A 14,780-nucleotide genomic window follows, 5' to 3' on the forward strand; every position below is an offset into this window, starting at 1 on the left:
GGACGGTCAGGTGGTCTCCTCCTGCTGCCGGTGCGTTAAAGATTAATCTATCTCTGTCTTCGGCAGTGGGGGGGGGGGGGGGGGGGCTGCAGCCGTGGTGCGCAACCAGGAGGGTGGTTTTTGCTATGGGGTTGCGTGGTCTGGGCAGGGGAGCACGCCCGGGGCATGTTCCGGGTCCTTTTCTCCTGCTTGGAATGGTGCCTGGCCGGGGGAAATACAGTGATTGATATAGAGTCCACCTGGGCGGAGCTAGCTAGCTATGTTGATATCTCTGTTCGTCCACCGTGGATTCTAGATAGTGTGATGTCCAGGCTTCGATTCCTGTGTTTCTGCGGGGTAGTTACTGCTGTTGTGTGCCCATCTAGGGCCAATCTGCCTGCGCAGGCACTAGCTGATTGGGTGGTTGATAAGCCAGGCGAGGCCGTCTTTCGGAACCTCAATGATCTGCCGCCTAGGGTCCGCGCGTTACTGATACATGATGATGTGCCTTATGTGTTTTTTGAGATTGATGACCCCCCGTGATTGTGCTATTACTCCTGCTGTAAGCTGTTGTTTGTAAAGAAAAAGAAATAAAAATAGAAAAGAAAAGAAAAGAAAAGAAAAGAAAGGAAAGAAAAGATAAAAGAAAAAGAAAAGAAAAAAGAATAAGGGAAAGAAAGGAGAATGAAAAGAAAGGAGTGAAAAGGAATGGAGTGAGTTAGAGGAAAATGAGAGTTGGAGAGGTAAAAGAAAGAGTGGATGTGAGCTAAAAAGCAGAGAGTGTGTGAGGTTCTTTTGGAGGCCATGAGGCCCTGCCTGCAGGACTGAGTCTCAACGTAAGGTGTTGGCAGTACAACATGGCACCCTAGTCCGGGCAGGACTAGTCAAATCCGTTGACCTGGTCAGGCTTGCTGCTGGCCAATAGTAGCTGCGTTCCTTCTGGACTCCGGGGGGATGGGCTATTATTTGGGGGGTTGCTTTTTGTTCGCGTCAGCCTGTTATAACCTTAAACACTCACCTGAGGTAGAAATTATAGTTGGGTCAGGGGAACAGGATGCTTGGTTGTTCTATCTTGTTTCTATTTTTTTGCAGGTGCTGTTTCTTTGGCCTCGGAGGCATGAACTGGTCTTGGGCTGTTTTGGTTTCGCCTTTACAGGAATTTTTTGGGACAGACCAGGTCTCAACGCCGATGCAAGCGGTAAAAAATTACATCTTAGCCCGGGCTGAACGGTGGCCGGGTAGGTGTTTTTCAAATCCGTTGGCGGTAGTCCAGGCTTGCTGCTGGCCCATAGTAGCTAATCCCGTTAGGGTTGGTTCTGGTTCGTACTGGTGCTGATCGGGAGTTCTGCTATTGGCTGCCTTGTGCTATGTTGATTGATTTTATGGCCTGTGATTTACCTTGTACTTTTTTCTTAGGCCTGCGTGCCATCTTTAGCTATGTATCTCGACTTAAGCCTGCGTGCCATTGCTAGCTATGTATCTATCTTGTTGTATGACATGTCTTGTTTTACGGGCCAGCCAATAGCGCTACGGGAGGTGTTACAGTCGTGGTGCAGCCCGGTTAGGCTGCATTATGGTGTGTAGTCGCTATAGTACAACTGGCAGGGAGGTACTATGATGGTGACACGCGAGGTGTCTATTCCTTGCTATTTGAGCTTCGGAATATATGGTGGGCTGTGAAGCAGTTGGGCTGCGCGTGCACTTTCTCGGAGCAGCTTCATAGGCTACTTATTTCACATCTTGATGTTTATACTCTTGTCTGCGTTCTGGTTAGTGATAGCTAGTATGGGACTTGGGGCATGCATGTTAGAGCCCGGGGGCCTCGTTATGTAATCTCGTTTTATTTAGTTTATTTAGATTAGTTAGCAGGATTTAGGCCATGTGGGGCCTAAGTCCATTTTTTTGTATTGGCTTTGGCTTTGGCCATGTGGGGCCTAAGTCCATTATACCAAGTTCCAACCTTGTAGCTCCCCTCCGTCCTTATATCAGTTCCAACCTATACCTCCAGGCCACCCTTATATCGCCTCCCTTATTCCTCCGGGCAACTACATGCCCCCACCGACAAACCACCTATCAACCACCAACATATCAAGATGGTGCCGCAGTGCCATTCGCATGATGCGCACCTCTAGTGCCAATATCGAGGGGTCAGCGCATATAACCCTAACATGACACCGCAGCACTTATAACCAAACCCATGCTTAACGGCAAGCTAGTCGAAGGTGGGTTTGTGCCTTTAGCACAATAACCGCTAGGCCTGTACCTTTAGTACAATGACCGGCCACAAGTGGTGCCAACCGCCAACAATTCATTTCCACCAATCACAATCTCATCATCATCATCATCAATCACACCGGCCATTGCGCAATGACCACGATACTCATCATTATTCAATCAAGCAACACATAATCAATCAATAGCAATCCAGACATAACAATAATGACACGTACTACACATAAATTCCTTGAACGGTATTCAAAACATCAAATGAGACTCATACACGACAAACGGGGTACAACGGAACACAACGGGAACATCAAACGGGGAAAAAACATCACGAACCACGACAGGTTTCTAGCGGGTGGGTGGCGGGTGGAGGACCACCCACTGGCCACCCGCCGGCGGCGACTCACTATTCCAGCGGGTGCCCGGCGGTCGCTCGCCCGCCGGCTGCCCGCTGGAACAATACATGCGGGCAGCGGGTAGGTGGCGTGCACCCGTGCCCCCACCTACCCCCCACTAATACACAGGCAACTTTTCGGTCCCGGGGTCGCTCGTGGAACCCAAAACCATGTCCAGACACATTCAAACACATAACAACAACACCACAGATTCAATTAACGGAATTAAACCAAGAATCATACCAAATACGATCTAACACGATTCCTAACATGCCAAGGCTCAACATAAATCATATAACGGTTCAAGAGCATCCGGAACCACAGGAACATCAAGAAATCTATATGCAAAGTCCTAAACACAATCCTAGGCTAGACTCAACACCCGATCATGCAAAAACCCACCCAAATATACCAAGAACATCATAATACGGAATTCACGATATAAACCCTAGGGCTCTAGACATAATTAAAATACAAGATCATTCATATAATCAATCACTATATCAAGAACATCAAGATTATCAAATAAACACAATATAAACCCTAGGCAAGGCTCTATCAAGACTCAATCACAGAATTACACATACGATTATCAAAGGAGCCAATAAATAAGATATAGCGAAGAAAATAGGTTTTGTCGAGACATGGGTAACCTCTTAGCCTTAATTAATCCTCTCTTGGCTATTAAGGTTCTTCTCTAAGATTTCCCTCCGATTGATTTCCCTAGGCTTGGTGGTGGGGAATCTCTTGGGAATATTTTCGTGTGATATAACTATGGGTGGTAAAGGTTCTAATTTCTTTCTAATCCCCTATTTATAGAATCCGGAATCTTAATCAGAATCTGAATAGTAAAGACATACTTTCTTTATTTCTAACAGATATATAGGTCTAGGATTCCTAATTAGAATCTGACTAGTAAAAGGTCTACTCTCTTTATTCCTAATAGGCTTAAAACTCTATTTTAGGCAAGGGTCCACGATCCATGGTGGACCACATTAATTAATTAAAGGGGGTCCTAACAAAATTAGATCCTTTTTAATTATTATTAACGGAATTAATTAAGTAATAAATACGGGATTAAAGTCCGTAACATGGGGTGTTACACCTTGATTGTCCTATGTCAATGATTATGTGATCATGTCTATAAAAGCTGGCGAATATGAGCTTTGCTCAAATGATTGACGGTATACTATCACGTGATATGTTATTAATCAAAAGTCGACGGAAAAGCAGGCAGAGGAGCTAAGTCTCCACGGGGGGATAATGTTGGACTGGTTGTATAGGGTGGCCTGGAGGTAATGGTTGGAACTGATATAAGGATGAAGCGGTGTAAAGGTTGGAACTTGGTATAAGGTTGGAATGTGAAACTTGATCATTGATAATGTTTCTTGAAGTTCATTGCTTATGAGCATCTCTTTATATGTGACCCTTGATGATTGTTTATTTAATACCTTATCATTGATTATCGTTGAATTTGTATCATTGTCTTCTTGCATTGATTCCACTGCTTAACCGTTGTTGGTCGGTATGATTGAGTTAATCTCTTGATGAGTCAAATGATGTCTATATCTCTTGTTTTAAAGCTAGTGTTGCTAAGACTATATCTATCTATTCCTAAGTCTCAAAAATGATTTCCTTATAAACTATATCATATGGTAATTAACGCGTTGCAGTGGGTTACTTAGCATCTTTCGCTAACGGGTGCTACCCCTTAATGTTTTCAGGTACAGAGTAGTGGATCTCGAGCGCGCTAGATGGAGTCGTTGTTTAGTCTAGCCTTCATTTCTCACTTAGCCTAGACGTTGTGGCCTGCGAGCCTTAAACTTAGACTTGTGAATTTTTGATGGTTTTGGATTAGATTGTTGCTAACCTATGCATCTAAGTATGCTGCTTAGATGTGGCATAACACCCTGTTACTGTTTACTTAGCTTCCGCGTTTTTTATGATCATTATGGTTAGATTGCCTTGCTTCTTAAGTTTAAATTGCTTTAATTTATCCTCAAAGTTAGGGGGTGTTAGAGTTGGTATCAGAGCCTAGGTTTGAGCTTATGTTGAAGATTTTAAGAGTCAGACTATAAGGTGTTAAGTTAGGATTCTAAGTGTGTAAGTACTTAGGTTTTAAGAACCTTAGGACGCGCAATGAGATTGTGAGTTTCCTTATTGTTTTGTTGTGCCTTTTGTTACTTGCCTTTGTTTTAGCTTTTTGTTCTTTAGTTTAAGCACCGGGTAAGGGTGCAAGCTCCTTCGTTTTTGCCGTAACCTGTGTTGCTTCTATAGAACTCATCGATGGCACCACCGCGACACCGCGCAAGAACTCCCGAGACGTCTACAAACGAACAGTTGGCCCAGAACTTGCAACTACTGACAGATCACCAAAATGCTGAGCAACGCCCTACTCCACAACAACAACAACCACCCTCCACCGAATGGAAACCGGGACATCGCACGCCAAGTCTTGTGCCACCGTCCCCCGATCTTTGCCGGTGAGGAAGCCCCTACGTTGCTAGAGGAGTAGATCCGCACGTTCGACAAGATCTTCGACGTGGTGGGTTGCCCCGAGGAGCGCCGTGTAGAGTTGGCAGCCTTCTACTTTAGGCACGAGGCCAACCTTTGGTGGGTGCATGAGGGACCGGTTTGCAGGCAGGGACCCGGTTTCAACTGGGAAGCCTTGAAGGATAAGCTCCAGGAACATTTCTACCCCTCGCATGTGAGAGCAGCTATGTACGAAGAGTTTCTTCACTTGAAGCAAGGGTCCTCTTCAGTGGTGGAGTACCACAAAAGATTCCTGGAGCTATCCCGATTTGCTCAGGTGTTGGTCCCCACTTAGGCATCGAGGGTTGAGAAGTTCGTGTGGGGACTTAACAATGAAGCTAGGAAGGCCTTGGTCGTGCGTAAGCCTAAGACACTGGGTGAGGCTTACACCTGCACAGTGGATCTCTATCGCATACAGCAGAGTCAGTGGGGAGGATTTGGGCAAAGAAAGAAGAGAGGTGAAAGTAGCGGAAGATCTACCCCCAAGAAATCGAGAGTATCCAGTGGTGGCAACTCCCTAGCTTCTCCGAGAATTGTGGAACAGTGGATTAGGAATGATACCTCCTCCCGAATTAGTCCCGGCGACAGTGTTGTGCCTCAACCAAGGAATCAGAGACAGGGCGGTAGTATCCAAGTTCAGGACTTAAAGGTGGGAATACCACAAGGAAGTATTCTTGCTATGAGCAAAGCCCAAGTTGGGGATAACGATGTGGTGACGGGGACCTTTCTTATACAGTCAGTACCCACCTCCGTACTGTTTGATTCAGGGGCATCCAATTCATTCATTGCGTCCGAGTTTGTTGAGAAGTTGGGTTTGTTCGCAGGTACCAAGGTGAAGTTGAACGTCAAGGTGGCTTCAGGGGAGGTTAAATCATGTGATCGATTGTTTGAAGGTGTTAAAGTCACAATCGACGGGGTGGACTTCCCTAGTAACCTAATCCAGTTTGGGTTAGATGGTATAGAGGTAATACTAGGGATGGATTGGTTGGGCCGGTATAAAGCACAGATTCTTTGCGGCGAACAGAAGGTTATTCTAAGAGGGCCGAGTGGGAAGCGGGTATCTTACCGGGGCACTACCAAGGAACTGAAAATTAAACTGGTATCTATGCTCAGAATGAAGAAGTATTTGGAAAAAGGACGTGAAGCGTTTTTGTGTACAGTTGAAGATTTGGAAGCCAAGAAAGATGGGGCCCAAACCATACCGGTAGTGTGCGAGTTTTTGGATGTCTTTCCCGAGGAAATCCCCGGTATGCCCCTACCAAGAGAAGTGGAATTCACCGTGGATTTAGTGCCAGGAACTGCACCTATGAAAGAGCAGCTGCAGGATTTGCTAGATAAAGGCTACATCCGTCCTAGTACTTCGCCGTGGGGAGCTACGGTTTTGTTCGTCAAGAAGAATGATGGGAACAAGAGGTTGTGTATCGATTACAGGGAGCTAAACCAAGTGACAGTTAAGAACAGGTATCCCTTCTCTAGAATTGATTATTTGTTTGACCAAATCAAAGGGGCGGGTATGTTTTCCAAGATTGATTTGAGATCCGGGTATCACCAGTTGAAAGTAGCAGATAAGGATATTCCAAAGACGACTTTTAGGACTCACTATGGTCATTATGAGTTCACCGTCATTCCATTCGGGTTAACCAACGCCCCCGCAGTGTGTATGGATTTGATGAAACTGATATAAGGATGGAGCGGTGTAAATGTTGGAACTTGGTATAAGGTTGGAATGTGAAACTTGATCATTGATAATGTTTCTTGAAGTTCATTCCTTATGAGCATCTCTTTATATGTGACCTTTGATGATTGTTTATTGAATACATTATCATTGATTATCATTGAATTTGTATCATTGTCTTCTTGCATTGATTCCATTGCCTAACCGTTGTTGGTCGGTATGATTGAGTGAATATCTTGATGAGTCAAATGATGTCTCTATCTCTTGTTTTAAAGCTAGTGTTGCTAAGACTATATCTATGTACTCTAAGTCTCAAAAATGATTTCCTTATAAACTATATCATATGGTACTTAATGCGTTGGAGTGGGTTACTTAGCATCTTTCGCTAACGGGTGCTACCCCTTAATGTTTTCAGGTACAGAGTAGTGGATCTCGAGTGCTCTAGATGGAGTCGTTGTTTAGTCTTGCCTTCCTTTCTCACTTAGCCTAGACGTTGTGGCCCGCGAGCCTTAAACTTAGACTTGTGAATTTTATGATGGTTTTGGATTAGATTGTTGCTAGCCTGTGCATCTAAGTATGCTGCTTAGATGTTCCATATATAACACCCTGTTACTATTTACTTAGCTTCCGCGTTTTTTATAATCTTTATGGTTAGATTGCCTTGCTTCTTAAGTTTAAATTGCTTTAATTTATCCTCAAAGTTAGGGGTGTTACACTAAGTCCTACGCGGCTTAGTATTAGGTGCCTTGTTCTCCCTTAGCCTAGCCTACCGTTGCATCACATTCTTGTCTACCGTTAGACCAATGGAAGCATGATCCTGAATCCTTTCCATCCAAATCCCCGTTTTACCTTCTAGCCTTACTTACTTTGTTTTGTTTAGTTGTTTTCTTTTGTTCTCCACTTCCCCACATAACTACCAACACCCTTACCTAGCACCTAGTCTACCTTGTTGACACGTTGTGACAAAGGATTTTCTTGCACTTTGATTGTTCCGAACTGGCCATCCTTGAGTTCGACACTGGGGAGTTCCACAATTCCCATTTACACTTACACACACATTAAATCCATCCCACTCAATACACAACCATCACTCATCATAACAGTGGGGAGGTAGGAATTTCACCAATTGTGAAAGAACCTATCTGGGCTCAGCAAATATCGGCCGGCCTAATCTCATGCTCTCCCACCAATCTCATATCATATTTGGAAGCACGTATGGGATTCCAAGCCCAGCGAGTAGTATCTAACCTAGTAGCCTAGGATTTTTCTACCAAGCTACTTCAATCTCATGTGTCCATGATTTTTCTACGGGACATTCTCATCATTATATCTTTCATCATTTCTGTCGAAAGGACATAATCCAATCGGGTTCCTCCAAAAATAAATATTTTTCCTCACTTTTAAAAGATAGCGGTGACATAACATTTAAAAACTTTCCTTTTGTAAAATGGGGATCATAATATCATAGATGCTTTTCAAAGAGAATATGCTATTAATTATATATATATATATATATATATATATATATATATATATATATATATATATATATATATATATTGAAAGGGTTTTCAGGCATTAGTATAGGCCCTTCAAAAATAGATACATAGTTTTAAGTATATAAAACATAGATTTTGGTGTAGGTGATAGAGGAATAATAACCCAAGCATATATTTTCATGAAATCATGACAACTCTCTCTTCAATGCAACCCAATTAATATAACTTGAACACTTAAGTAAATCCTTCATCATTTTATGATCCATTACCCAAGCCAACATATATTCAATATTCACAGTCAGATATACCCAAATCACACTTAGTAAAATCGTAGTTCATACTTTGGTTGAAAATAGATTTTTATTCACACATCACTTAGGCTATTGCACATAATTAGGGTTGTGCAAAATCCAAAAAATACGACCAAACCAGCCAAACCGAAAATCGACCAAGTGAAACCGAACCGAGCTGAACCCGATTACATAAAACCGAACTGTCTAATGGAATCGCGTCGGTTTATATGATTAGGGTTGGGGGCTAATTTCCAAACCGACCCGCCCGAATATCCGATTAAACGCAGGGTTACGCGTATATAGTACAATATGATGTCGTTTGGTCTTCTTGCCAAACCAAGAGTTGCCAGGTAGAACCACATTTTTTGTTACCACCTCTTGAAGTTCGATCCAATACCGGTGAACTTCTCCGGTCTTTCAGCCAAACCACTTGGTAACGTAGGTACCCGCATCATGGGGATGTACCCCTCGATACTCCCACCATCTTGTGAACCAACGTTCACTGGTGGCGCTTGGGAATGTGCAACGTTGTTGCCATTCCCACCATTGTTGTTCTCAATAACATTTTCCTCCCCATGAATTGGTAGTGCTCCATTTCTTCAAGGAAAAGGTTTTAAGACTATTGGATATTTGGTTGGAAAAATTCAATAATAATCCTACGAAATAATGATTATTATTTTATGGGAGAAACTAGGAAGGATGATCGGATGTAGTGGGAAGGACGAAAGGATACCGAGGGAAGATGTTTAGTACGAGTCGAGCGAAACACTCTTTCCTTAAAACCTTATTTGCTACCTCCCACAAGTGCTAGGAGCGTTGTAGCCTAGGTTTCCCGAGATAAAACGTACTACGGTTCAGTTGTTTGAGCACCCAAACAAAGAACCCAGGGAACTTGAGTAACGAAAAGAACACAGTAGCAAGAAAGGAGTAGAAGTAGAAATTTTGAGAGAGAAAAATAGAATTTTCTGTTTATAGGGGTACCCATTGCCATGATTAGCCTCGTTCTGATCGGCGTACACAAGTCAAGCTTTTTCAGGCTCATTTTGGAATTTGATTTACACCCCCCCTTCCTACGCGTGAGTGAAAGCTTCTATACTATACAATTTAATTAACCTTAGAAAGGCTCTTGTATATGGTGCAAACCCACTTCCCAAACCAATGTGGGACAAAAAGCTACTTTAAAGCTTTTTCCCTTCACTATTCAAACTCAAGTGGGTCTACTTTGACAATCAATATCTCATTCACCCATTATCCGTTTTGAGCGTACAATATATCAATCTCTTCTTCTAACTACAACTAACCCAAATCCAATTTGACCCGACCCAAATCGAAAGTGGATCCCACTAATAATTATACCACAAAATAGCCACTTATTATGTCATTATAAGCTATTTTTTCCAACAGGAATTGTCGTGTTTGTAAGCTTGCAACAAAGGGCAAAACCATATGATTCTCTCATGACTTTGTTGTAGTTTATGAATATATTGCTTTAATTTATTTTTGTTGCCATATGAATCTATGTTACTAGTTAAGCCATGTATTGTATCTTGAATGAAATTTGTTTGTTTGTTTGTTTTTTTTTTTTTTTTTTTTTTTTTGTCAAGAAGTGTCATATAAAGTGTTTGAAATTTCAATTTAAAGTGTAATTTAACACTGGATACAAACTACAAATACATACAAAAAGATGTTGGATAAAGACTGCATACATTGATAAAGACAGTAGATTCAATGTATAAGTTCATACAACAAAAAGATTACAATTTGCCAACAATACCTTATAGAAGATTGAACCAAAAACTATGTTTACAATTTGCCAACAAAACCAAAAAAGATTACAATCTGCCACTATAAGTTCGCAGATTCAACCAAAAACTAAGTTCATACAGCAGATTCAACCAAAAACAAACTAATGGCTGCTTCATTGATTCATTGATGCTTGAAAGGCTTTATTGTTTGAGTTTGATCCAGGGCGAATGACTTGCTCCTGTGATTGACCAAGCTACAATAAAGGAAAAGAATATAAGCAATTAATGTAATAAAAATTACAACTATAATGAGACCATAGCAGTAGTTGGAGTACTTACATTCCTATTAAGACATTTTAGTTTATAATGGCCCGAGTACTTACAAAGAGAACAACGCATATCTTTTCCCTTCTTTGAGACTCTTTTCTTTGCAGAGGTAGAGGTAGTCTTATCGGTAGTTGATGTGTTTTTCTTAGGACGAGATGGACCTTCAATTGCCTCACATGTTCTTTTTCTCTTTGGTCTTCCAGTCATTTTTTTAGGAATTGGAGCAAGTATCTCCTCATTTTGTGTCCTTAGCCAGAATAGCTCTCCATTCATTGGTTAAATTGCATGGGCATAAGTCCTTAGATATGCCTTTTTGAATAGCATGAGTCAATGTACTCATGAGGTTCCCTTCCAATGTCGAAGATGGTGCATGTGGGCATGGTATACTAGAAAGATCTCATGCCCTGCATGAGCAGCTTCTACCTACAAGTTTGACCTTGAATTGTTGTCTTCCTTTCTTAATTTCATAACCATCATCTCCATTAAAATCAACCTGGCGCAAATATTCAACACATATTAAATTCAGCATTATATTAAGCACATATTCATATGTTAAACTGAATGTTTACTTACCTTCCGCCCCATACTTTCATGTATATTTGAATTTAGCTTCTTCATGATCAATGGGCCATAATTTCCAGTCCAACTTCCCACTGATTTAATTTTTGTTGCAATCCTCCGCATCATCCCTACTCTTATGTCTTCCAACAGAGGGATAATGGACTTCACTCTTGCTTTCACCGAGGTGCTATTAAAAGCCTCACAGAGATTGTTATCCACAGTATCACACTTGATTGTTCTAAGGAAAGCCTTGCACCAAAATCTTGGAAGGTACCTTCAAACACATGTTATAATTCAGATTGTGCATATATAAAACACATGTATTAAATCAGATTCTGCATATGCAAAAGACATGTTATAAATCAGATTCTGGGCATATAAAACACATGTTATAAATCAATTTCTGCACATCTAAAGCACACTTCAAAGTCTTTTTTTCTAAGTCAGATTCATGCACACTTCTAAGTCAGATTTTGCACATCTAAAACACAAGTTCTATGTCAGATTCTGCACATCTAAAGCACACTTCTAAGTTCTAAGTCAAATTACCTTTCTAAGTCAACTTTTGTTGTAGGGTCCATCTTTCCTAAACATTTCATTTGTTCTTGGAATTCGGGTTCAGTGGTAGCCTTTCCACACATCCAGAAGTGTTTCTTCATCACTTTGTGTAACACCCCGTGTTACGGCCTCTAACCCAAACTAATTATTTAATTACTTACCCTTAAAAGAGAATTAAATTCCCTTAATTAATTAGGAAGGGTCCACCAAAAACCATGGACCCTTATCCCTAAACCAAACTCTTAGTCCTATAAGAAATAGAATTGGTAAACCCATACCATTCAGACCCTAATTAGGACTCTTAGATATATATAAGGACATAGGAGGCACCTAGAACTCACACCACAATAGCTTTCATCACACAAGAATTCCCAAGAATTCCCATAGAAGAAATCAAGAAGAGGAGATCTTAGAGAAAGAACCTTTATCGCCAAGGATTCTAAGTAAGGCTAAGAGGTAACCCATGTTTCAACAAAACCTATTTTCCTTACAATAAACTTCTTCTTTGGCTCCTTTTGATATACAATTCTATGCTTGAGTCTTGATAAATCTTTTATGATGATTATGATATGATCTTGATTTTGATGAGATGATCTTATATGTTGATTTTGATAATCTTGATGATTATAAGGAGATCTTGATAATTGTATGTCGTTCTTGATAAATCTTGATGTTCTTGATTTTAAAGATAAAGTATGATTTTGTGATTTAGATATGATTAAAGCCCTAGGTTAAATTGTGAATTTCGTATTGTGATATTCTTGGTGTATTTGGGTGGGATTTCATATGATCGGGTGTTAATTATGTTTAGAAGTCATGTTAGGATGTATTTGAATGTGATTCTTGGTTTTGATCCATTATTTAAAAGTGTCTAAACATGATTTCCGGTTCCACAAAAGATCCCGGGACCAAAGTATTGCAAAAGAGTCAGTGGGGGTAGGGGAACCCGCCACCTACCCACTGCCCATATGGGTGTTGCCGGCAGCGGGCAGCCGGCGGGTGGAGCCCAATGTGGGATGGTGGTTTCCCCGACCCCCGAGGTGTCCCAACGGACTCCGTTTTTCGTGCATGAGTCTAGTTTGATGTTTCGGGTACCATTCGTAGGATGAAAGAGTCTTGTGTATCGCATGCTAGTTGAATTGGTAACCCGTTGGCCTAGGTGAAAGATGTATGAACCCCTTAGGAATATTCCTAGTATGTGGATGACCACGCGTAAGTTTATTTATGAGTTTTCTCCCCCTTCCCAATATGCTAATGTGGGTTGCATGTGCTTGCTATGTCTTATGTGTACATGATACCCCAATTTGGTTGCGATCAAATTGGCTATACGGGCAGTTGGATGGGTTGAGAACCATCGGCTGTTAACCAGGCCGGTTGCGATCGGTAAGGTATATAAATATTATATAGGGTTGCGGTCCACCGTTTGGTTGCGATCAATCGTTTTACATGAGCTGCGGTTCATAATCTGGTTGCGATCAGAAATACACTTTTGGGCTGCGGTCCACCGTTTGGTTGCGATCAAACGTTATGATGAGCTACGGTTCATCGGTTGGTTGCGATCAACCCCTTCGTGTTGCGATACGAGGCAGGGTGCTGCGGGGTCGTGTTTGCGCTATATGCGCTGACCCTCATGTATGGGCATGCGATTGAGCCTGTGGCGCCACCAAAGTGTGCTTATGTGTTGAGATAATGATTGAATAATGATATGAATGATATGAAATGATCTTGTGACGTTAGGATATATGCTAGTATCTTTATATGCATGATTATATCTGTTGAATATGCTTGTCCCTACTTGTTGAGTCTACTCTCGATTTTAAAGCTAGAGATTCCTAAGTATATATCTTCCGGCTTCAAAATAGTTTTCCTATGTCTATATATATATATATATATATATATATATATATATATATATATATATATATATATATATATATATATATATATATATATATATATATATATATATATATATATATATATATATATATATATACATACCTATATTGTATTTTAACGCGTTGGAGTGGGTTACCAGCATTATTCGCTGAACAGATATATTTGGCTTTCAAGCACACATATGATTAGCTCCGGAGCGCTCTAGAGGACCCGAGGCTTAGATAGTTAGATAGTTTAGCTTGTGCATCTGAGTTCTCTAGCTCAGATGTGGCATAGCACCCCAGACACTAATGATTAGTATGCTCTGTTTTCGGATTTAATAATATATTGCCTTTAATTCATAAAGCTTGAAAGTTTACAAATTTAGGGGTGTTACAGTTGGTATCAGAGCCTAAGCTTGACCCTAGGATAAGACTCTTAAGACAAGACTTTAGGACATTAAGCTTGAACTCTAGGTATTTAGGGACATAGGACTCAGGAATCTTAGGACGCGCGGTGTGATTGTGAGCCTACCTATCATTACATAACTTTCCCCTCACTCTATTCTACACTTAATTTAAAGAACTCCCCACTACGCTTATCGCATCAAGGTAAGGGTGCAACACACTAACTCATCGTTAAAATAAACATTGGCCCTGTAGACCATCGACATGGCACCAAACAGAAGGCAATCAAGGACCCCCGAACCCACCACTCACGATCCTCAGACTCAGACTCTACAACAACTAACTTAGGTCGCCCAGACACTGAGCGACGTAGCCCTCCGTAACAACAATCGACCGCCACCACCGCCAAACGGGAACTCGGATGTCACTCGACAAGTCTCAAACCATCGGCCACCCATCTTCTGAGGGGAAGAGGACCCCACAATCCTCGAAGAATAGATTCGAACCTTGGACAAAATCCTCGGGTTAGTGGAATGCCCAGAGGAGCGCCGCGTAGAAATAGCCTTGTTCTTCTTCGGACACGAGGCCGACCTTTGGTGGATCCACGAGGGACCCACTTACAGACAAGAACCGGGATTCAACTGGGAAAGCCTAAAGACACGACTACGAGAACGGTTCTATCCCGCACACGTAAGGGCGACCATG

This window comes from Ipomoea nil, unplaced genomic scaffold (genome assembly GCF_001879475.1).
Source record: "Ipomoea nil cultivar Tokyo-kokei standard unplaced genomic scaffold, Asagao_1.1 scaffold2779, whole genome shotgun sequence".
Taxonomy (NCBI): domain Eukaryota; kingdom Viridiplantae; phylum Streptophyta; class Magnoliopsida; order Solanales; family Convolvulaceae; genus Ipomoea; species Ipomoea nil.